Below are 24027 nucleotides of genomic sequence, written 5' to 3'. Positions count from 1 at the left end.
TTGTTGATGCTTGTGGATTTCAATGGCTTCCCTGTGCAGTCTGATGTAATGATTGCTGGTGTTGTCCAGTATTTCAGTATTTTGAAATAGAATTTCATGTCCAGTTTGTTTTATGGCATGTTCAGCTACTGCAGATTTTTCTGGTTGTTTTAGTCTGCAGTGTCTCTCATGTTCTTTGACTCTGGTGTGGATGCTTCGTTTTGTGGTTCCAATGTATACCTGGCCACAACTGCAAGGTATCCGGCAGTGGTGAGAGGGTCCCTTCTGTCCTTTGCTGACCGTAACATTTGTTGTATTTTTGTGGTGGGCTTGAATACTGTTTGTAAGTTGTGTTTTTCCAGAAGTTTCCCCATGCGGTCTGTGACCCCTTGGATGTATGGCAGGAATACTTTGTTTGTGGGTGGCTGTTTTTCTTCTTCAGTTCGGTGTTGTTTTCTTGGTTTGATGGCTCTTGTGATTTCACTTTTGGAGTAGCCATTTGCCTGTAGGGCCCAATTCAGGTGGTCGAGTTCAGCGTTGAGAAACTGAGCTTCACAGTTCCGATTTGCACGGTCTACCAGTGTTTTGATTGTGCCTCTTTTTTGACGTGGTTGGTGGTTGGAGTTTTTGTGCAGGTACCTGTCTGTGTGGGTGGGTTTTCTGTAGACCTTGTGTCTCAGTCGGAGGTCAGTTTTGGGTAGGACCATGACGTCTAGGAACGGGAGTTGGCCCTCTGTTTCTTTTTCCATGGTGAATTGTATATTTGGATGAATGCTGTTGAGATGGTTGAGAAATTCTTCCAATTTTTCTTCACCGTGACTCCAGATTGTAAAGGTGTCATCCACGTATCAGAACCAGACTGTGGGTGCGAGGGGTACTGAAGCCAGGGCAAGTTTTTCAAAATGCTCCATGTAGAAATTTGCTATAACCGGGCTGAGAGGGCTGCCCATGGCCACTCCATCTGTCTGTTCATAGAATTCATTATCCCACTGGAAATAGCTGGTTGTAAGGCAGTGCTGGAAGAGGGCCTTGATGTCTTCTGGGAATATCTGCTGGATGAGTATCAGAGTGTCCTTTACCGGTACCTTAGTGAACAGGGATACTACATCAAAACTGACCAGTCTATCCCCAGGGTTGAGTTTTCGGGTGCTGATCTTGCTTATGAAATGCCCTGAGTCCTTGATGTAGGATGAGGTTTGTCTGATGTGGATCTGTAGAAGGGTTGCTAGGTGTTTGCCTAATTCATATGTTGGGGAGCCAATGGCACTTACAATGGGCCTGAGCGGGGTAGAGTCCTTGTGGATTTTGGGGAGTCCATATAGTCTAGGTGGGAGAGATTCTGTCTTGCAAATTCGTTGGAGGACGTCGGGGTGCAGGGAGGAACTCCTGATCAGCATGTTTGTTTGTTTTGTGATTTTGTTAGTTGGGTCCCGTTTCAGTTTTCTGTAGGTGATGGGGTCTAGAAGTTCTCTGATTTTGTCCCTGTATTCTTCTGTTTCCATGATTACTGTAGCGTTGCCTTTGTCTGCTGGTAGGATGATGATGTTTGGGTCTGAGTTCAGGGACTTGATAGCATTTCTCTCTTTTCTTGTTATGTTACTTTTGGGGGGTTTTGCTTTCCGTAGGATCCTGGTCACTTCCCCTCTTATTTCCTCTGCTTTTTCTTCTGGAAGAAGATATAATGCTGATTCCACGTTGGCAATTATATCTTCCACAGGAATTTTGCTGGGTGTTATTGCAAAATTTCCTCTTTTGCTTAAGACTGAGGTTTCTTCTGGGGAGAGTTGGCGTCCCGATAGGTTGATGATGATGCGCGTGGTATCTAGTGTAGGTTTCTGTTGGCTTGTTTGGCATTTGTTGAATTTCCGTTTTTGTCTGTCTGTGTGGTTCATCATTTCTTTTTCCATCATATTGTAAGAGAGGGTATCAATCTTGTCCCAGTCTTGACTTCTCATTTTTTGGCTGATAGTGATGTGTAGGCCTAGTAGTTCTTTGTCTGTGGAGTCCAGTTTTTTGCGGGTTGTGTGGATTCTTTCCCGTAGGAGGGCATGTTCCAGACGGTCATAGATGCGGCTGGCCTGTGGGGAAAGGATGGTCCTTTTTGTCCTTAGGAACGCTGGTATGGTCTTTGTGTCTCTGCAGTGTAGTAGGAATGTTAAGGAACATAGTAGGTGTGCTCTTTCGTTTCGGAGTGTTTCCAGTCTCCGGGTCTGTCTGACTGTTTCCTCCCCGTAGAGGCGTTCAATGTATTCGCGAAGGCTTTCACGGCCGGGATCTAATGGTTGTTGTGGGTTTTTCAGGCTTCTTGGCCGTGTTCTGAAAGTGGTTCTTCCTAACGTTTCGCCAGTCTCTGTGGCCGGCATCTTCAGAGGACAGCAAACTGTGCTCTGGGTAGGCTTGAGAGTGGGTGGAGTATTTATGGCTGTGAGAAGGCTAGTTTGTGAGATAGGCTATTGTCCTGATCAGGAGATGGTTGATTAGTGTGTTTTGTTGTGGCTGTATTGTTTTGATAAGGAGGGGAGATTATCTGTCCCTGTGGTTGATGAGTGTCATTAGCTGGTTTTTTGTGTGCAGTAATCCCTTGACCTTGTGGCTGGGTGGAGTTCCTTGACCTTTTGCACTCTGTGTTTTTGAGAGCTGGGAGCCAGGTTTTGTCGAGTTTCAGACATTCCTCCTTCCGGTTGAAGTTTTGTTGAAGCTTGTGGATTTCAATGGCTTCCCTGTGCAGTCTGACGTAATGATTGCTGGTGTTGTCCAGTATTTCAGTATTCGACCACCTGAATTGGGCCCTACAGGCAAATGGCTACTCCAAAAATGAAATCACAAGAGCCATCAAACCAAGAAAACAACACCGAACTGAAGAAGAAAAACAGCCACCCACAAACAAAGTATTCCTGCCATACATCCAAGGGGTCACAGACCGCATGGGGAAACTTCTGGAAAAACACAACTTACAAACAGTATTCAAGCCCACCACAAAAATACAACAAATGTTACGGTCAGCAAAGGACAGAAGGGACCCCCTCACCACTGCAGGAGTATACTGGATACCTTGCAGTTGTGGCCAGGTATACATTGGAACCACAAAACGAAGCATCCACACCAGAGTCAAAGAACATGAGAGACACTGCAGACTAAAACAACCAGAAAAATCTGCAGTAGCTGAACATGCCATAAAACAAACTGGACATGAAATTCTATTTCAAAATACTGAAATACTGGACAACACCAGCAATCATTACATCAGACTGCACAGGGAAGCCATTGAAATCCACAAGCATCAACAAAACTTCAACCGGAAGGAGGAATGTCTGAAACTCGACAAAACCTGGCTCCCAGCTCTCAAAAACACAGAGTGCAAAAGGTCAAGGAACTCCACCCAGCCACAAGGTCAAGGGATTACTGCACACAAAAAACCAGCTAATGACACTCATCAACCACAGGGACAGATAATCTCCCCTCCTTATCAAAACAATACAGCCACAACAAAACACACTAATCAACCATCTCCTGATCAGGACAATAGCCTATCTCACAAACTAGCCTTCTCACAGCCATAAATACTCCACCCACTCTCAAGCCTACCCAGAGCACAGTTTGCTGTCCTCTGAAGATGCCGGCCACAGAGACTGGCGAAACGTTAGGAAGAACCACTTTCAGAACACGGCCAAGAAGCCTGAAAAACCCACAACAACCATTAGATCCCGGCCGTGAAAGCCTTCGCGAATACAGTTAAATGCTTTCTTTCACACTGAAGGCCATGAGAGTGTTAAAAGTGACAGACACCTGCCCTGTGGGCAGACTGGAGACACATTCTGATTGGTCAGAATGCTATGCTATGCAAATAATTCCTTCGGAATCCTCAGAAATTATTTTAAAAAGGAGCAACTTCAGAAACTTTAGGGGTTAAGAAGCAGAAATTGAAGGGTTTGAATTAGAGCCAGGGATGAACAAAAAAATTAAAGTAGAGGTTTTCTCCCAGGTATGCAAATTTGGTCTTATCTAAATTTTTCATCTCTTTTCCAGCAGCTGTTGAAATGATCACTGTAGCAAACAGCCCTGCCCTCACCTGTCCGTCACAGCAGAACAGTGGAGAAGGAGCCAATGAGAGGACGGAAGGTGGAACCAAGGGGGGGGGGAGAGGGGGCTAGATATAAAAACTGGTTTATGGAGTATGAAGGGAGATTCTGGTTGTGAGAGACAGTGTGAAACTTAAGAGTGAACTTAGAGTGAGTTAGAGATCTGTAAGAACGCTGAATGGAACAGAGAGTTAATACAGTTTTAAAGATAAAGTAGAATTGATTCAAATACAAGTGATTAGCAACCTGTGATTTACCTATTAAATTTTAATCAGATGTTAACTTCCCTGATCTAATAAATGACTTAAGTTTTAAAAGAACATGTCTCCATGATTAAATGGTATTAATGCAGTAATACTTGGTGGCAGTGAAGAAAGAAGAAGAGTGAGAACCTCTTGATGGTCTGGGGGAATAGGGGCTTCAGAGGAGATCGTCACAATCACTTGGGGTAAAACAATGTTACTTATTTAAAAAAATTGCAACTCAAAAACACTTTGCCCAAACATCCCAAATTTGGCACAGAGTAAGAGCAAACCTTCTGCTACATTCATGTCAAATTTGGTGCTGACTCGAGGTCCAGGTTCATAGTTATAATTTTTTGGGGAGACACCTCATCTTTTGATTTTGCTTGTAGAATTCTATTTGCTTTCTAAAAGAAAAATACCTGGCACAACTACTGTCCTGCCATGATAAAGATATAAGAAGAGAATGCCTTCTCCACTAGCTCTGTCAACATACTGAAAATTTACAGGCCTGAACAGAACAAAACAGAACAGAAGCATTGATGAGCTGCCATGATATCCAGGTGTGTAAAATGCTGAGTCACAGTGACTCTAGAGAGGTGGTGCCTGGATGATGCAATGTCTGCTCTGATTGGGCAAGGGCAGATACTCAAGTGTATATATATGAAATGAACAGAGAACATGTACCACCCTTCACTTTGATGATTCCATGCTGTCGTGCTGCCGCTTTGTATATTTATATATGCTGTAAATACACGTGTCGTGCTGGAGGAAGCTGAATGTGTCTGCGTGAGTTATTTTGCCATCACGACCTGAAAACATTAACTCTGCTGGATTTTCACGGGTACACGGTAACAAGCTCCATATTTGTAAATGGAAATAGAGACTTAAACATCTTATCAGAAACTGCACATACTCTCTGCTGATGTCTGTTCAAAAGTTAATCAGGGATTTTCTTTTACAGTCAACCCTCGACTTACGAACATCCCTACATACGAACTTTTCGATTTACAAAAGGCTCTGTTCACAAAAATTGGCATCAACTTGCGAACGGAGCCTTGACCTATGAACAAAGTTGAGGCTCCGTTCGCAAGTTGATGCCATTTTTTTGCGAATGGAGCCATTTGTCACCTTCAGAGGTCTCAAAGGGCTTTCCCCCCAACATCAGAGGAATCCCTTTGAGACCTCTGAAGGCAAAAAGGCAGGGAGAAAGGGCAGGAAATTCGAATTTCCAGCCCTTTCACCCTGCCTTTTTGCCTTCGGAGGTCTCAAAGGGCTTCCTCTGATGTCGGGGGGAAAGCCCTTTGAGACCTCCGAAGATAATTTTTTGAAATGCTGGAACGGATTAATTCTGTTCCCATGCATTTCAATGGAAAATGGTACTTCGACTTACGAACTTTTAGATGTATGGACGCCGTTCCAAAACGGATTAAGTTCATAAATCGAGGTACCACTGTAATTCAACTTGAAAAGTAGTATCAGTCAAAAGTTCAATCAACAGCTCTTAATCCTCGATCGATAATCTGGCAGTTTGGCAGTATTCCTCTGCAAAGGATTTGGAATCCAGTTGTTCTCTTCTCCAGGCTCTGAGAAGTACTTCTTGAAATATTATTTTAGCCTTTGCAGGTGTTGAGTTATTTTCTCACTCGTTTTTCTGGAGAAATGTAGCTTATTCGCAGATAGGAAATTGTGCAAAGTTTCAAATACGTAATACAAGGTTGGGCTTTTTCAGTACATGACCTCAAAAAAATCTAAATTTTAAAGCATAGATTCAATTTCATTGAAACTCTGAATATTGTAACCAAAATGTTCTGAATATTCTGATAGTTTATTTGTAGAACAGCCTGAATCCAAATCTCAGCTATTTATGTTGGAAAGGATAAACTTCAAAACAACGAACAACAACAAAAAACACCCTGGACTTCATGTCTAAGTTCAAACACCTCGGCAGGCATAAGAGAGCCACTTTACTTCTGTATGAAAGAAGACTCATCATATCTTCACACCGTGCGGTGAAAATCTTGAAGTCTTTATAAAATTAACTAGTTTAACAGCTTCATCAAGAATGATTTGTAATTCACCAGGGATGTGTTTGATTTAAGCTTTGCCTTGGATGCAGCAGCCACTACAGGTTATATTGGGGGCTACCTCCATGATATGACTAGAAAGACCCGAGAAAATCCTGACATAGACTTGCCCCCATCAGTGCATAGTTTGCAACAATTAGACCAATGACTGTCGTTTTCTTTGAAATAGCATTAAATAGCATTAAATATAGCCTCACCTCTTGTGTGCTCTGACATAGGATGCTAAAGCAAAAGATTTCCTTCAACTTCATTATCTTTCAAATATCTTGAAACAAGCAAAACTGTTTCAAAAACATATGTGCTTTCATCAATTTGAATAGCAAAGAATTTACTATTCTTAATTTTACCTATTACGGTCACTTCCACATCATCAGACATATTCTGAATTCTTTGAGATATTAAATTGATTGAAAGAGGGATAGTGTTCATTTTTCTCACATGTTCTTCTCTGAGCATACTCAGAATGGCATCTTTTACAGAAAGAGAAACTAGATTCTCTGCTATATTATGATTCTTATTTCATCAGGCAATATGGTAACTAATAGGATAGGAGGCTTCAAGTACGTACATTTTCATTATCTTTGTTAGCTGATGGCAAGAACAATATTATATTCTGAAGTTTTGCTAAGCAGTGAAAATTTCATGGTACAATTGAATAATTCTTCCCCACACACTACACACTAGGCTTAGGACAGTCTTCCTCTCCTATATAGAAAAATCCATACTTCATATATTCATCGCAGGATTTTCTTTTTTTACCTGTTTGAAGACTGTGCCTTCCCACTGTTTGGCACTAAAATGTTAGAGAAATTCTTGGTGATTGGTGTATATCCACATTATGTTTCAGCTTTTTTACTGTGATGGTTTTCAGCCACTGATCTATATCTGATAATACACAAACTGAAAAATTAATTTAAAATGTCAACAAAGAGAAGATTTGGAAGAACTCACTCAATGGACTGACTTAGGTGGCCGTTTATACGTACACTGGTATCCTGGCGCAATAGCACTCAAATTTTCATGAAACAGAGGAGAGTAAGAGCTGAGCCTGTGAATGATATGTCACTGAGCTTGTATGCTGTCGTGGTGAGTTTGCAACACACTGTTTAAGGAAGGACTCCCCACCATTCACCAAAATAATGAAATCAGGTAAGGGACTTTTTTCAAGATTAAATAATGAAGAAAACCATTCTGGCACTCATCATAATTCACAACTTTTAACTTGTGTCCTGTCTTACACTGTTGATATGTGTACCTTTCCCTGCCATTATTCAGGGTTTTTTGGGTTTTTGTGGAGGGTTTTGCATAGCCCTAAGTGATTCATACTCCTAGGGATACACATACGCCAGTTTAGGAATCATTGGGCTAGACAGACACTGAATGGCATGTCAAAAATCTGGTCAAAACCTCAGCAACTGGGTATTATGGCACCCCTTGGTACACGATTACTTCTTCAGTACACACACTAAGGCACAGACTGTGCCTCTCAGAAAACAGTGTTCTGGCTAGCTATCCCTTGGACATAGTTGTCTGCAATTTGATAAACTTCAAAATACTTGAATATAGTTTTGTTTAAAAAAATCAAAACTATTATAGCTCCTTGTTCATTTTCTTGTGATTGTCAGTGGGTACACCCAATGCTTCAGCTATTCTGAAGGAGGGCTCCCCTTTTTACCTCAGGTCATGTGAGCCATGCACAAAGAGTGCAAGACAGAGGGACCTACTATGGAAGGCACCAGAGATTATAAGACAATCATAGCATCTCTCTTTGTTTTGGGGAAGGCAAGGCAACAGGCCAGTGGCCCAGAGTTCATAAGATATGAAAAATCTAGGACTGACCTCCCAGAATTTCCCTTCTTAATTAAATGAAGTCTTGGTTATACCACAGTATTAGATCTCATATATTATATCAATATTAGAGAAAAAAATGTGACACTGAAGGAACAGGAATTTAACTCTTTCCCATATGCCTTTTGCCTTATGCACATCACACACACACCATACTGGCATTTCACCAAATCCCACTTGAGAAAATAGCAGTTTTGGGAAACAGAGCAGGGAGATGACATGAGGGAAAGGCTTACACCACTTTCTCTCCACAATGGTACCACAATGACACCATGATTCTGGAGATTCCATGACTTATTTAGCTAAAAATAGAGACATTGGGAATTGCTGGTCTCCCGTATCACGCATAGTTTAGCCCTCTGTTTTCAGTATCCCAGTACATTTATTATTCGACTGTTTTTTCCTCATATTACTGGGAAAACTATATTCCTCTCTCACTCATGCTTTAAATACATTTCATATAAATTTTAATACTGGTGCCTTAGCACACTTAGCAGCCACAGGGGAATTGAGAACTAGGGGAAATTACATGGGAAGTCAGTGAGAAAAGATCTGGTTTCCTCTTTATAATGCAGTAAAGAAAGGCATGAATTGAAAAATGCATGTTTTAATATTTTACACAGCCTTCACTGGGTGCTGTGGGGGAATGAATAGACTGGACTGAAGAGAAAGCGGCCTCCTTCTTTTTGTGGTGGTTAATTTAAAACTGCATGGGGTGGTGACAATCATAGTTTTGATGTCTGTGTTCATGTGTGCATAGCATGGAAAGGTGTCAGTAAAGAGGTGAGTACTGTAGATGCTGAGTTTATGACCACTCCAACCTCAGCTGTTACTGGGAGTTCTTCTGATCTGAATAACATTTTTCTTCAAGGGAGGCAACCAATATGTGGATCAGATTAATCGTGGAAAAGGGAATTATTCTGAGACTATGGAAAGACTGAGCTCCCTCAGCAGAGGTAGAATGGATAACTAGCTTTACTCAAATTACATCTCATGGGAGTGTGATTTATAAAACACAGAACAGGGGGATATTTATTCAAAAACATATGGAAGCTATTTATGGATTACATTGATGGGTCTGGGATTAATGTATGAAAATATGTAATACTGCTACATTTGTTGAAAGGATTGCTACATAATGAAGCCTTCATCTGTAAATTATGCATTCCCTCTTCAAGTCATGTGTTCAAAAGGCAGCAGAGGAAGTAAAAGGGATTCCTTTGTTTTGAAGGCAGATTGGCTTTGGGTTAGTTTGGATCTCTCTCTCTCTCTCTCTCTCTCTCTCTCTGTGTGTGTGTGTGTGTGTGTGTGTGTGTGTCTGTGTCTGTGTCTGTCTGTGTGTGTGTGTGTGTGTGTGTGTGTGTGTGTGTGTGCATGTGTGTGTGTGTGTGTGTGTGTGTGTGACACCATACTATGAACTGAGCTGCGAGTGACAAAGACAACAACAAATTTGGGATGTTATACATACATTTTGAGTGTAAGTTTGACATAGGACCACAGCAAACTATGGCAAGTCCTTAAAGAAATGGGATTGCCTGACCACCTTATCTATCTCCTGAGAAACCTCTACATGGGACAGGAAGCAACAGTTAGAACTGGATATGTAACAACTTATTGGTTCAAAATTGGGAAAGGAGTACAATAAGTCTGTATATTGTCCCCCGGCTTATTCAACTTATATGCCGAATACATCATGAAAAAGGCTGGACTGGAGGAATCCAAAGCCAGAATTAAGATTGCCGGAAGAAATGTCAACAACCTCCGATATGCAGATGATACCACTCTGATGGCAGAAAGTGAGGAGAAATTAAAGAACCTTGTAATGAGGGTGAAAGAGGAGAGGGCAAAAATGGTCTGAAGCTCAACATAAAAAAAACTAAGATCATGGCCACCTGGTCCCATCACCTCCTGGCAAATACAAGGGGAAGATACGGAAGTAGTGACAGATTTTACTTTCTTGGGCTCCATGATCACTGCAGATGGTGACAGCAGCCCCGAAATTAAAAGACGCCTGCTTCTTGGGAGGAAAGCAATGACCAACCTTGACAGCATCTTAAAAAGCAGAGACATCACCTTGCCAGCAAAAGTCCGAAAAGTCAAAGTTATGGTTTTTCCTGTTGTGTTATACGGGAGAGCTGGACCATAAAGAAAGCTGACCGCCAAAGAATTGATGCTTTTGAATTGTGGTGCTGGAGGAGGCTCTTGAGAGTCCCCTGGACTGCAAGGAGAACAAACCTATCAATTCGAAAGGAAATCAACCCTGAGTGCTCACTGGAAGGACAGATCCTGAAGCTGAGACTCCAGTACTTTGGCCATCTCATGAGAAGAGAAGACTCACTGGAAAAGATGCTGATGTTAGGAAAGTGTGAAGGCAGGAGGAGAAGGGAACGACAGAGGATGAGATGGCTGGAAAGTGTCATTGAAGCTACCAGCATGAATTTGACCAAACTCCGGGAGGCAGTGGAAGACAGGAGGGCCTGGCGTTTTCTGGTCCATGGGGTCACGAAGAGTCGGACATGACTTAATGACTAAACAACAACAACAACAAATAACAAGGTGAGGTAAGCAAAAGAGCTGAAAACTCCTAAATAGGAGACTAACAAGAAAATATAAATCAAAATGTGTGTAATAAAACAGATTAAGATGTGGTAGTCCAAAGTACCAAAAAACCTCCCAACTCAAATCTTGGTCAGGCAATATCTTTATTAAGGCCAACCACAGCTGCACAAAATTTTGAGTAAGCTTTTGAAATCACTGCATATCTTTTTATCAGGCAAGATGTAGCGATCGGGGAAAGAGAGAAGAGGAGGGAAAAGGCTCTTTTGTGGTTGCTGAAGTCAGGAACTCTGCATGGTCAGTGTTAAGATTGGAGCACCACACAAAATGCTGGCTTGAATCCTTTTAAAGGAGAAAAGTGGGATAAAAATATTTTAAATAAAATAAAATAAAATAAAATACTGTGGACTTAACCGATAAGGCTGCAGTAGATGGCATGAGGTTTCAAGTTATACTCAGCATCACTGGAACAAAGAAGAACAAAAAATGGCAGATTCTTCCATTTTGAGAAATATAAGATCCAACTGTATGATTTTTAGGTGGATTGTTATGCATTACTGCTTTGGATTTTTAGTAGTACTTGTGTTTTCTATTTTTATGTTTTCCATTTCTCAGAGTGGCATTTGTTTATTTTTCTTTTTAATATTTGTATACCGTATTTGCCGGTGTATAAGACAACTGGGAGTATAAGACAACCCCCCCCCCAACATTTCCACTCAAAATATAGAGTGGACGGCTCTGCTGCGGCACTGGTGGTGGCTGCCCGGGGCTCTGCCCAGGCCTGCCCTGGAAGTTCATGGTGGGCGACGAGGCCCAAGGAGGGCGAGGAGGAGGGGAAGCGGCCGGGTGGGCAGTGGCAGTGGAGGAGGAGGAGGAGGAGGGGAAGCAGCTATCTGGCGGTGGGCGAGTGAGCAGGCAGTTGGCTCAGCAGCGAGGAGGGCGAGGAGGAGGGGAAGCAGCTGGGTGGGCGGCAGCAGCGGAGGAGGAGGAGGAGGAGGAGATGAAGCAGCTGTCTGGCGGCAGGCTCTGGCGGCTCAGGCATGGCCGGCTCTGCTTCCCTCCCTCCATCCGGACTGACTGCTTGACTGCCCGCCTGCCTTCCTCCCCAACCGGCACGGTCCTGCGTCACTCACTCAACGGCGATGGCAGCAGCAGCTCCTTCCTGGCCCAACTGAAGTGCACCCGGCATATAAAACGACCCCCCCCCCCATTTGGAGCCATGTTTTTTGGGCCAAAAAAGTCATCTTATACGCTGGCAAATACGGTACTTATTGTTCTTAGCTTCAATATTGCCTTTTATTTATGTAAGCTGCCTCTATACTCATTGTTCTTAGCTTTAAATATTGTCTTTTACTGATGTTAACCACTGCTGTATATTTTTAAAAAACTTTCAATATTGTATTTCATTGTTGTAAGCTGCCTTGCGTCCCTTTTAAGGAGAAAGGTGGGGTAAAAATATTTTGAACAAACATATTTTTGTTTGTTTGTTTGTTTGTTTATTGGATTACTATCCCATCCATCTAGACCAAAGGTCACTCTGGGCAGTTTCTAAGCTTCGGCAAAATACACCATTTCCTTGGAAATCAAAAGTTCAGAGAAGCGTATTTTTATATCAACACAGCTGGAGATGAATCTTAGTGGTGTGGTCAGTTTAAAAAGCCAGTAAAACCAAGATTGATCAGTGTGTTACCTAATGTTTAAACAATGTGAGTGTAGGCTCCAGAACAAGTGGTGGGAACTGGAGCGCTTTCAGCCAACTATCTCAGCTGGTGGTTTACCAGGACAGCCTTTATCCTGAGTGGGACCCCACTGGACTGAATGGGCACCCACCACTGAGGAGGGAATTTTCTGGTCCCGCATTTATCAGGCAACAGCTGAGACTGCTCCAAGTGCTGCACCGGGGAAGATCTAGGAGAAATGATAGGGAGGGCAGTGGGTGGAGTGTTTTTGACAGGGAAATCATTTTTGAAGTGCCAAGAGATGAGCCTTGCACAAAGAGCACTGTATTATACTTTGGGCTAAAGATATGGAATTAATGGAAAACAACACATGAATCGGTTTCTGCTCTATTAAAACAATGCTGCTGCTGCTGTTGTCATTATGTGCCATCAAGCCACTTCAGACTTATGGTGACCCTATGAATGAGCGATTTATAAAATGTCCTGTCTTCAACAGCTCTGCTCAGCAATTATTGACTCAAGCCTGTGGCTTTCTTTAGGGAGTCAATCCATCTCATATTTCATCTTCCTCTTTTCCTGCTGCTTTCCACTTTCCCCAACATTATTGTCTTTTCCCAAGAATTCTTCCTTCTCATGATGTTCACAAAGTAGGACAGGCTCACTTTCAAGATTTTTGCCTCCAGAGATAACTCAGGCTTGATCTGATCTGTTTGTCTTTCTGGCAGTCCATAGTATCCAGAAAGCTCTTCTCCAGCACCACATTTCAAACAGTGCTAAAGGAGCCTTATACTCCCATAGTTTGACTGCATTACATTCTTTTTTCTTTATTTTGCCTTGATTAGATTATCAGCTGCCTATAACTGTTTGCTGATTAATTTCTGACAACTGAAAATCTGGACCTTATGCTTTTGACATAAGAATATAATAGAATAAATGACAACCACATTCCATATGATTAAGTACTTTGTAGTTCTCAGCAATAAATATGTATTTTGTCTTTTCTGCTTCCCTTCCATTTCTATCATGTATAAATTTTGAAGACAGAGAGAAAAAAATGGACAAAGCAAATATTGCAGTATTAGTGTGAGAGGACCCAACATTCAACATTAATCAGGGAACTCATATGTATGAGGGACAGAGCTATAGTGCTCTGTGTAAACTACTGCATAACTGTCTGAATAAGTTAAGGAATACGTCGGTGCATAGACTGCTTATCCTTGTTAGAAACCACCCTCAGGCAATAAAGGCTGGATACTGAGTCATCCTGACTTCCAGTGGCACTTGAAGAACAAGACATGTAGATCTGGTCAAGAAAATGATGCAAGAAGAGGAACTGTTTCCTTTGTGAAATTAGTATTATAGAGTGGCCTGGCACAAAATGGGATGTATCAAGTAACGCTTGTAACTTAGAGCTGGATGAGCCGTTAAGATTGAACTGGAGCAATGAAGAAAAGAAGCAGCCATGGGAGCCCTTCTGCTGCTGGTTGGATTCTATATTGTTATTCCCATTTGCTTTTCTGAAACTAGATATATTGCAAGGTACCTCTCTACCCTATTTGCTGCTGCCTCCTATGGGGAGCAAGATATATTACAATGTTCTCAAATTTCTAAATCTTTGTGACTGTATCTTACTTAGGCTACGGAACAAAAACTTGCTTTGACAAATCTATATCTTGTGTGCTGATGGGAAATCTTGATGTTTAAGAATATGTTTGAACTACTTGATTTTATTTTAGTTTTGTTTTGGTCTGTTGGTCTTTTTTATCCACTTCTTAGATATGTGTGAGATTCAGAGGCTCAAAGTGAAGTCCCGTGGTCTCCAAGGCACTGGCTTAACCCAGAACATAAAATGAGAAAACTCCTAAACACTGGTCTTGCCTGGCAGGCCAAGAGATAAAGTTCTGACCAATAATGCCTTTAAAGCACAATCTACCGTATTTTTTGCTCCATAAGACGCACCGGACCTTAAGATGCACATAATTTTTAGAGGAGGAAAACAGGGAAAATATATTCTGAACCAAATAGTGTAATAAAATATTTAATAAACTATAACAGAATAACATTTGAACCATGTAAAGTGAACAGCAGTCAACAGTGGCATTAAGAACCATTACCACTGTCATTAACAAATGGAGAGGCTTAAAGCTTTGTGTACTCTAGTTTATGTACCATAAATTTGTGTACCATAAATTTAATTCAAGTACGTATAGACCATTATCAGTCAGTGATAAGACCTATACCACGCTACCTATATTTTACATTTCCTTTCAACCACCTCCTCCCCATGCTTATAGAAATGTCTCAATGGCAGATGAGATTGTTGTGCAACTCTGCCCATCTACAGCTCAAGCCTATATTAAGTTAGAAATGGTTTATCTGATTTGGCACTGCATTGAGAGGTCCCTTTTAGTTGTATGGAGGATAAATAGTGGAATTAAACTACTTAACAGCTGGTTTTCCTTATTTACTTTAGGTTATGCAAAAGAACAACACAAAGCTTAACCCATTCACCAGCAGTAGCACATGCTCAGCATAAGACCAAATGTCGGATTTCTGAGATAATTAATCATTTATAGCATGCAAGGCACAACAGCCATGAACAATGTTCTTGATGAGCCAAAAAAACTGAATACAAACTATAGTAGCTGAAATCAGGAAGCAGGTACTGTAATCCAGTTAGAAGTCATGAGGCACAGTTAGTTTCCTTGCTGCAACACCCTTTGGAAATACATTCTCTATTAGATGCCCAGAACTAGTTGAAAAGTTTGCAAGTCGAATCCAAATTTCTCATAAGAATGCATTAAAAATTAATTAATGCATTCTTATGGGGGAAAAAGGTCAGAAACTTTTAAAAAATTAAAAGTCACTTACCAGGTACTGTAGACTGAGCCCAGTTCTTCACAGTGCCTTGGTAGACCCCAGAACAGTAAAAAAAGAGCCCCAAACAGCTAAAAGCCAGCAGGCAGCCAGCAGCCATTTTGTGCTCTTCTCTGCTCCTGCCCCCTCCCCTCTCCCCACCTAACAGCTGATCAGCGCTGGTCTTAAACGCTTCCCAGGAGAGCAGGTTTCAACTCAAACGGAGCACCTTTTCACCCAAGCACGGTTTAACCCAAAACAAGCAGCTTTTAAACTAAAATTTACATTTTAAAATGACAATACCAGGCAGTCCCAGGACTCTCTCTCCCAGCTCTCTAACTGCTTGTACTAGCAAGGAAGCAGACAAGCAGCCTCTTCACTAACTGAAAGTTTGAATTTCCCCACTTTACCTGTCTTCCCCCATATTAGGTATGCTAATATCTGTGCACTGGAGGATTGTGGGAGGAACATTCCAGCCCCTGATGGGGATCCTGTGGGGCACCCCAAAACACTGAGTAGTGGCCTCTTTCAGGACTGGGGCTGTGCAACCTTGCTCTGATCAGGAGGTGCAGCCGGGGTGTCACCATGCCTTTGGGGGATAGGGCACAGAAAGGGGAAGAATTTTCAGGGGCCATTCTAACTCATACCTGGCAGGGGAGATACCATTATTGTAAAAGTGGTTTTCCCAGGGTAAGGCTCATCTATTGCACTTTGGATGTGCTGACCCTTGTGATTTCCCCAAATGTGGGAAAATCAACTGCCTAAGTGGGGGACTGTGTTTATGGTTTCCCCTGGTCTTTCTAGAATCACCCTTCCCCCTTTGGTCCTTGGCTGTTTTCACTGCCTGCTGCCATAGGCCTGTTGGCCTTGCTGGTTTTCTAGGTGGGCTGCAGGAAGCAGATCCTGGAAAGCTAGCAGTGCAGAATGGTGAGGTCCAAACAGCAAGCAGTGTCTGGTGCCAGTTCATAGCAGTGGGAGGCTTCTGGGTGGTGGTGGCTGTAGCATTCAGCCCTGCCCTCACCTGTCCGTCACAGCTGGGCAGTGGGACATCAGCCAATGATGGGACGGAAGGTGGTGCAGAAAGGGGAGGAGCTGGAATATATAAAGGGGTGTATGATGAGGGAGAGAGGAGATTAGAGAGAGATTTTGAGAGAGTGAGTGTTGAGTGTATCTATGGGCCTGTGAGCCAAACAGTCAGTGAGGGAAGAGTCTGTGTGTGTCAGTGAATGAGAGACCTTGATTAACATTTTGTGATTTACTTACTTTATTTTGTTAAAACAATAAACAAGTTTTTGTTTTGAAACAACACTTGTCTTTTTTTAAACATTGGATAAGATTGGTGGCAGCAACTGAAGAAGAAGAGTGAGCACTCCTGGAGGCCTGAGTTGGTAGAGGCTTCAGCATGACCGCTACAGTGGCTGAACCCTTTTTTTTTTTACTGTATTTACTCCATAAGACACACATACTTTCTCCCCCTCTATTTGGGGGGAAAAGTGCGTCTTATGGAGTGAAAAATATGGTAGTTACCTATATAGCTATCTTTGAAAACATTAAAAGTAATATTTTAAGGTTAGACAGAGAATCTGAGATCATTTTCAACTTGATGATAATCCTGCAATTATTTCCAGAGTTTTTACTAGGGGCAGAAGGTATTGCTAGTTTGTCATTCTCTTAGTAATTAATGTGGAAATTCCTCTTGGGCAGGGAATACCATACCTTCAAAATAAATAAGTAGCAAGACAGAAATAAGGAATAGGGTTTAAATAGGAAATTGTAGTTTTAGATTTATTGGACTACAAAAAAAAATAATTCTCCATGCTTGCAAATTCTATTTGATACCTAAACAGGGCTCACTGGGAGAAGGGCCTCAACTGAAAGATTTTGAGGCTTAGCTAGGCCTAGCTCCATGCAACCTGCCTGTTCCTGCCCCAGTGATACCTGGGAGATTTGTTTCTGAACAGGAGGCTAGCTGGAGCCAGGCCTAGCTAAGCCTCAAAGCTTAATTAGGCCAGTTGAGGCCTTTCTCTCAGATGAGCCATATTTAGGTCTCTGTATGACTTCTGTCTGTCATATAGAACTCCTTATTAATTTGAAAAAGTTCAGATCTCAAGGGCCTGATGAACTGCATCCAAGAGTATCAAAGGAATTGGTTGAGAACCACTGTCTGTTATTTTCCTGAAATCATGGAGGACGGGTGAGGTGCCAGAGGACAGGAGGAGGGCTAATATTGTTCCTTTCTTCAAAAAGAAGGAATCTGGAATTACAGATCAGTCAGCCTGACATCAATCCTGGGAAAAATTCAGGATCAGATTATAAAGTAGTCAGACTTCAAGCACCTTAAAAACAATGTTGTGATACAGTCAACCCTCAACTTACAAACGGCTCTAGTTATGAACATTTCGACTTATGAACCACTGTGATAGAAAAATATAGCCTTGACTTGCGAACTTTGCTTCGAGTTATGAACTGAAAAAAACCACACGGGAGGCAGGGAAAGCACAAAATTTGAATTTTCAGTTAACTGTTGGCCAGTGAAGAGGGTGCCTGTCTGCTTCCTTGCTCTTCCCAGCATTTAGAGAGTGGATTGGGAGACATCTTCACACTGCCTGGCACTGCCTGGTACTGCCTGGTATTGCCTGGTCTGTATTTTTATTTTTTGGCTTTTAAATTTTTTTTGGATTTTTGAATTTTTGGGTTTTTGGATTTTTGACATTCTTTTTTTAAGCTGAGCGACTGCCTGTTCTGGGTGAGTACACTGCATGTTTTAACATACTTTACTGTATGTACTGTACAGGTTTTTTGCAGCTTGTTGGGGGGGTAGGGCTAGGTGGGGGGAGTCTTGCAGTGTTTTAAAAATTTCTGTGCCTGTGGTTAAAATGTGGATCCAGAGTCTTTTAAAATCAGAAAATATTCTTTGAGTGGATGTGCTGTTTGTTCAGGAAGGCAGGCATTTTTATGCTGGAGGAATGGTTGCTGGGTTCTGTGCCATGCTGTGGGGGGTTATGTTTCTGTGCTCTTATGGGTCTTGCAGTGTTTTAAAATGTCTGTGCCTTTCAGGGTTTGTACTGTGGAGTGCTGAACATGGCACCAAAGAAAGAACAGAGCAAAGCCAAAGCCAAAAAAATAAAAAATAAAAAAATTCATCTCAATCGAAACAAAAAAGGAGATCATCAAAATGCATGAAGATAGCATGCATATCATTCAACTGGTTGCGGAATACAACATGGCGAAGTTGACCATTGCCACCATTCTGAAGAAGAAAGATAGAAAGATGTTTTTAAACACATTGATGTGGCAAAAGGAGTCACTATCCTAACAAAGAACAGGCCACCCTAATGGAAGAAGTGGAAAAACTTTTACTGGTCTGGATCAACCAGAAACAGCTGGAGGGGGAAAGCATCAGTGAAGCCATGATCTGCAAAAAAGCGAGGAAGCTGAACCATGATTTATTGGAAAGAAACCCCTCCAGAAGTGCAGCCCAAAAAGAATTCAAAGCCAGCAAGGGGTGGTTCCAAAAGTTCCAGAAGAGAAGTGGCATCCACTGTGTGAGAAGACATGGGGAGGCTGCAAGTGCTGACCAGGATGCTGCAGAACGCTTCAAGGTGGAGTTTGCAGATTTCATCAAGGAAGAAGACTATCTCCCCCAGCAAGTCTTCAATTGTGATGAGACAGGGCTCTTCTGGAAGGAGATGCCCAGGAGAACCTACATCACCCAGGAGGAAGAGAAACTGCCGGGCCACAAAGCAGACTGACCCTTTTGTTCTGTGCCAATGCCACCGGCGCTCTGAAGATTAAACCTCTGCTGATCTACCACTCCCAGACTCCTCGCCCATTCCACCGAGAGAAAGTCAACAAGGCCACACTGCCTGTCATGTGGAGGGCCAACTCAAGAGCATGGATGACAAGGCAGCTGTTCCTGGAAAGGCTCTATGAAGTCTTTGCACCCACTGTGAATAGGTATCTTTTGGACAACCAGCTCCCTGAGAGGTGCTTTCTTCTGATGGACAACGCCCTGGCACACACACACCCATCCTCGGTGGAGAAGATCAACGAGGATTTCATCAGGGTCAGGTTCCTCCTCCCCCCACAACACAACACCTCTTCTGCAGCCCATGGACCAGCAAGTGATCAGCAACTTCAAGAAGCTGTAGACAAAGGCACTCTTCACCAGATGCTTCAATGTCATCGAGGAGACGTCCTTGAGCCTGAGTGAATTCTGGAAGACACATTTCAATATCCTCCACAGCATCAGACTCATCGACAAGGCCTGGCAAGATGTCACAACCAGGACCTTGAACTCAGCCTGGAAGAAACTGTGGGCAGAATGTGTCACAGACAGTGGCACTGAGGGGACTGAATCATAGGTGGTGAGGGACATCATCTCCATGGTTGAAGGCACGGGCCTGGAAGTCAACGAGGACATAGAGGAGCTGATTGAAGACCATGGAGAGGAGCTGACCACAGAAGAACTGGCAGAACTGCATACCGAGCAGCAGAAGGCTTTCACGGAGGAGATTTTCACAGAGGAAGAGGAAGAGGCACCACCGGTCAGCAGTGAGATCATCTGCAAGAAATGGACCGAGTGCCAGGACTTCTTTGAGAGGCACCTCTCAAACAGGACTGTGACAGGAAGAGTTCTGGGCATGATGAATGACAATGTGGTGAGCCACTTCAGGAAGATTCTGCAGTGCAGGATGAAGCAGATGACCCTGGAGACATTTTTCACCAGGATGGAGCCTGCAGTGAAGAGACAGCAACAGGGATCCCCTGGAGAAGATGACCCAGAGGAGGGGCCCTCTACCTCACAGCAATGAACATCTCAGCATCCTCCAGTCAGATGTCCTCCAGAAGACATCAAAAGCCAAGTAACCTCTCATTTGTTTTACAGCAAAAGGTTGATTGGTTGGTTGGTTTAAAGGTTTGGCTTGTTCAAAAGTTTTTTAAAAGTTTTTAAAGTTTAAAAATGTTGTTAAAATATTTTAAAAATTTAAAAGTCATCTTAGGTTAAAAGGAAAAAAAGAAAAAAATATTAAAATGTTTTAAATGTTTTAAATGATGTTTTAAAAATGTATTTTAGCCTCAAAACTCTCCCCCCAATGTCTTCTCTCTCTCTCTCTCTCTCTCTCTCTCTCTCTCTCTCTCTCTCTCTGTCTGTCTGTCTGTCTTCTTTTTTGTGCTTAAAAGCACAAAGCTTTGTCTGAGGGGACTGTGTGCCCCAGTGATGACCCTCTTTCTTTCCTCTTTTCCCCATTCTTCCTCCCTGCCGCCTTTGCTGCCCCCCTTTTCCCCAAAAGGTGCCTGTCTCGGTTTGCTTGTTTGAAAATGTGCTTTTCAAGGTGTTCTGTTGTCTGAAATGTGCTTTGTTTAAAAGGTGTTCCCTCCCTCCTTTGCTGCCCCCCTTTTCCCCAAAAGGTGCTTATCTCGGCTTGTCTTGTTTGAAAAGGTGCTTTTCAAGGTGTTCTGTTGTCTGAAAGGTGCTTGGTTTTTCCCAAAAGGTGCTTGTCTTGGCTGAAAAGGTGCTTTCGAAAGTGTTCTGTTGAAAAGGTGTCTGTTCCTTCCTTCCCTCCTTCTTTTCTTTCCTTTTTTTAAAATCATAAATCACCTTAGGTTAAAAGGGGGGGGAGGGAAAAAATCTGCCCCTAGTGGTAGGAACGGATTAACCAGCTTTGCATTAGTTCCTATGGGAACTAATGCTTTGACTTACGAACTTTTCGACTTACAAACTTCTTTCTGGAACGGATTAAGTTCTTAAATCGAGGGTTGACTAGAATTAGAAGCCAACATAAATTAGTAAGCTCAAATCCTGACAAACTAATCTTTGTTCATTTTTTTCTCTGACTAACATCACTGGTAAACATTGGGAATGCTGTAGACATACAGTGGGGTCTTGACTTGAGAACTTAATCCATATTGGAAGGCGGTTCTCAGGTCAAAAAGTTCGCAGGTCAAATCTGCATTTCCCATAGGAATGCATTGAAAACCATTTGATCCGTATCTGCTCTTTTCCGTCCATAGAAACTAATGGGAAGCTGCTATTCTGCCTTCGACCACTAGAGGGGGATATTTTGTTTCTTTTTTTCTTAGGTCAAGACTGTCTCCCAATCCACTCTCTAAACGCTGGGAGGAATGAGGAAGCAGACAGGCACCCTTTTCACTGGCCAACAGTTAAATGAAAGTTCAAATTTTGCACTTTCCCTGCCTCCCACGTGGTTTTTTTTTCAGTTCTTAACTCAAATCTAAGTATGTAAGTCAAGTCAATATTTTCCTATGAGAGCGGTTCTTAAGTCAAAATGTTCTTAATTCGAGCCGTTCTTAAGTCAAGACCCCACTGTAATATATCTTGACCTCAGTAAAGCTTTTGACAACTGTCCCATGACATTCTGATTAGCAAGCTAACTAGATGCAGAGGTGGGATTGACCCGGTTCACACCGGTTCCATAGAGGTGGTTGTTATTTTTTATTTTAGTTCGGAGATCCGGTTACTGGCCTGAGATGAATGAAGCCGGAGGAGCCAGGTGACCAGCGACGAGCGGGGGAGGGAGGGGGGCTATGTGTTTTTTTTCAAGTTAAAGACAACTAAGGCTGTTGCTCTGACAATTTGAGGAGACAAATGGCAGGCTTACTCAAAAACAGGAAGACAGCTATCAGTTTTTTAACACTAGTAAGATTTACCATCAGGCCAGGGTTGAAGAAAGCATATCAACATATCAAAGGGGAATCGAAACTATCCAGACATTCAGGCTGGGGGCTGGAGGGACTGCGAGGAGGAGGAGGAGGAGGAGGAGGAGGAGGAGGAGGAGGAGGAGGAGGAGGAGGAGGAGGGACTAAAGCATACTAATCAAGGATTTGTGACCAGCATCTTCAAGAGGACTGTGTTGAGATAGGTTTAAGTTTCAAGCTTTCATTTTTGAGATTATTCAAGTAAGTAAGTATAATACATAAAAGGCAAACTATGTTTGAGCATAAAGCTGGCTTTTTATTAAATATTTCCCTGCCTTAGCTGTTTGCCATGCAGTCTTGACTCTGGCAGGCAAAGACTTTTGTGGTAGGCTTTTTTAACATGTAAACTGCTGTGGAGAAATGGAGGGAGGGAAATGAAATGGGATTGCTTTTTAAAATTTTTATCATGTAAAATATATTTTCAAAATTATTTCAACAGGATTCCCTTTAGAACCTTTTAGCATTTATGTATTATTGCATCTTTATGCTGCCTTATAGTGGGATGTAAAAAAAATATTTATCATTGTGTCAGGGTTTGTGAACCACTGGGGACACTCTGCAGGGAGAAAGATGGGTTAAAAATAAAAACAAACAAACAAACAACCCAAGGCTCCAGGGTTTTAAAAAAAACTGATACTTCTATTTTTTGAAAGAAATAAATACCTGAACTTTGGAGAAAAAAGGTCATAAGCCTGTTGGTGATTAATTAGTTATTTAGATTTTCAGGGAGGGAACATGCCACTTTTTCCATTGGCATGCGGAAATCTAGTATTTAGGATCTATGGAAAAACTAAGGGGGAACCAGGCTCTATCAGGTATTATATTTTATTATGATTGTAAAAAATTTAAAAGTGGCTAAGGGCATCTATTTGCAAAGGCTTTCACGGCTGGGATCTGATGGTTGTTGTGGGTTTTTCAGGAAGAACAATTTTCAGAACACGGCCAAAGAGCCCGAAAAAAACCCATAACAAACAATTAAGGGAATAACCTTTCAACTTTCTGGAACTGGCAGTTAGATGCATAAAAAACCTGTTGTTGCTGTTATTGTTATGTGTCGTCAAATTCCCCCCTACTTAGGGTGCCCCTAGGAATGAGCAATCTCCAACATGGCTTGGCCTCAACAGCCCTGCCCATCTATTGCAAACTCAAGCTTGTGGTTTCATTAGGAAGTAGGTCCATCTTGCATTTAGCCTTCCTCTTTTCCTGCTGCCTTCCACATTACCAAGTATTATGGTCTTTTTCAATCTATGCCTGCCTTCTCATGATGTGCCCAAAGTAGTACAGCCTCAGGTTTTGTTTTGTTTTTTTGCCTCTGGAGATAATTTAGGCTTAATTGGATCTAGAACCCAATTACTCATATTTTTTGGCAGTCCAGGGTATCTGCCATACGATCCAATCAGGCAAAGGGTGTCTGCAAAGATGATTGAATTTTTGTTAATTGGGACAGTCCTCTTTGAAGAGCCACATGTCAGCATGCTGTTTTAAGCTTCTGTTTTTGCAACGTTGCCCCTTTGCGCTGTCCTCAACAGCCCTGCACAGCTGGTGCAAACTCAACCTTGTGGGTTCTTTGATGGTGTCAATCCATCTCACATTTGGTTTTCCTCTTTTCCTGTTGCCTCCAACTTTTCTACAGAACCTGGAATGGGGAGGGATTAAATGTTGGTGAATTGGGGAGTGGGCGGGAGATGCTTGTGTGGCAGCCTAGTATTGAGTCAACATGTTTTTACAATTATTTGTAAGAAAAAGTGACTCATTTGAAAACAAGACGAAAAGAGCAGAACCCACAAGCTGCAAAAAAGCATACATTTCATAAATAAATAACTGGCCAATGGGTTTCTCTGGCCACTGTTTTGAGGGAGATCGTTGTGAGGAATTAAGTTAGGCAGCAAGAACTTTCACCTAGTTTTTTCTGCACATTGCTTATCTGGTAACTGGAAAAAAAAAATATAGCTGGCCGAAGGGAGTGGGAGTTTCCCTAGAT

General features: G+C 42.2%; 1 long non-coding RNA gene and 1 pseudogene across 1 annotated transcript; both read left to right on the top strand.

Moving 5' to 3' along the window:
- Positions 1-263: 263 nt before the first annotated feature.
- On the top strand, positions 264-23553 carry LOC144589455 (uncharacterized). Its single transcript, XR_013545565.1, has 2 exons — positions 264-500; positions 21733-23553. It is a non-coding gene; the product is annotated as an uncharacterized LOC144589455 (long non-coding RNA).
- On the top strand, positions 15966-16120 carry LOC140707843 (U1 spliceosomal RNA; annotated as a pseudogene).
- Positions 23554-24027: the final 474 nt, after the last annotated feature.

Source organism: Pogona vitticeps, chromosome 5 (assembly GCF_051106095.1).
Source record: "Pogona vitticeps strain Pit_001003342236 chromosome 5, PviZW2.1, whole genome shotgun sequence".
NCBI lineage: Eukaryota > Metazoa > Chordata > Lepidosauria > Squamata > Agamidae > Pogona > Pogona vitticeps.
The sequence above is the reverse complement of the archived record's forward strand: the minus strand, read 5'-3'. Positions and strand labels throughout refer to the sequence as shown.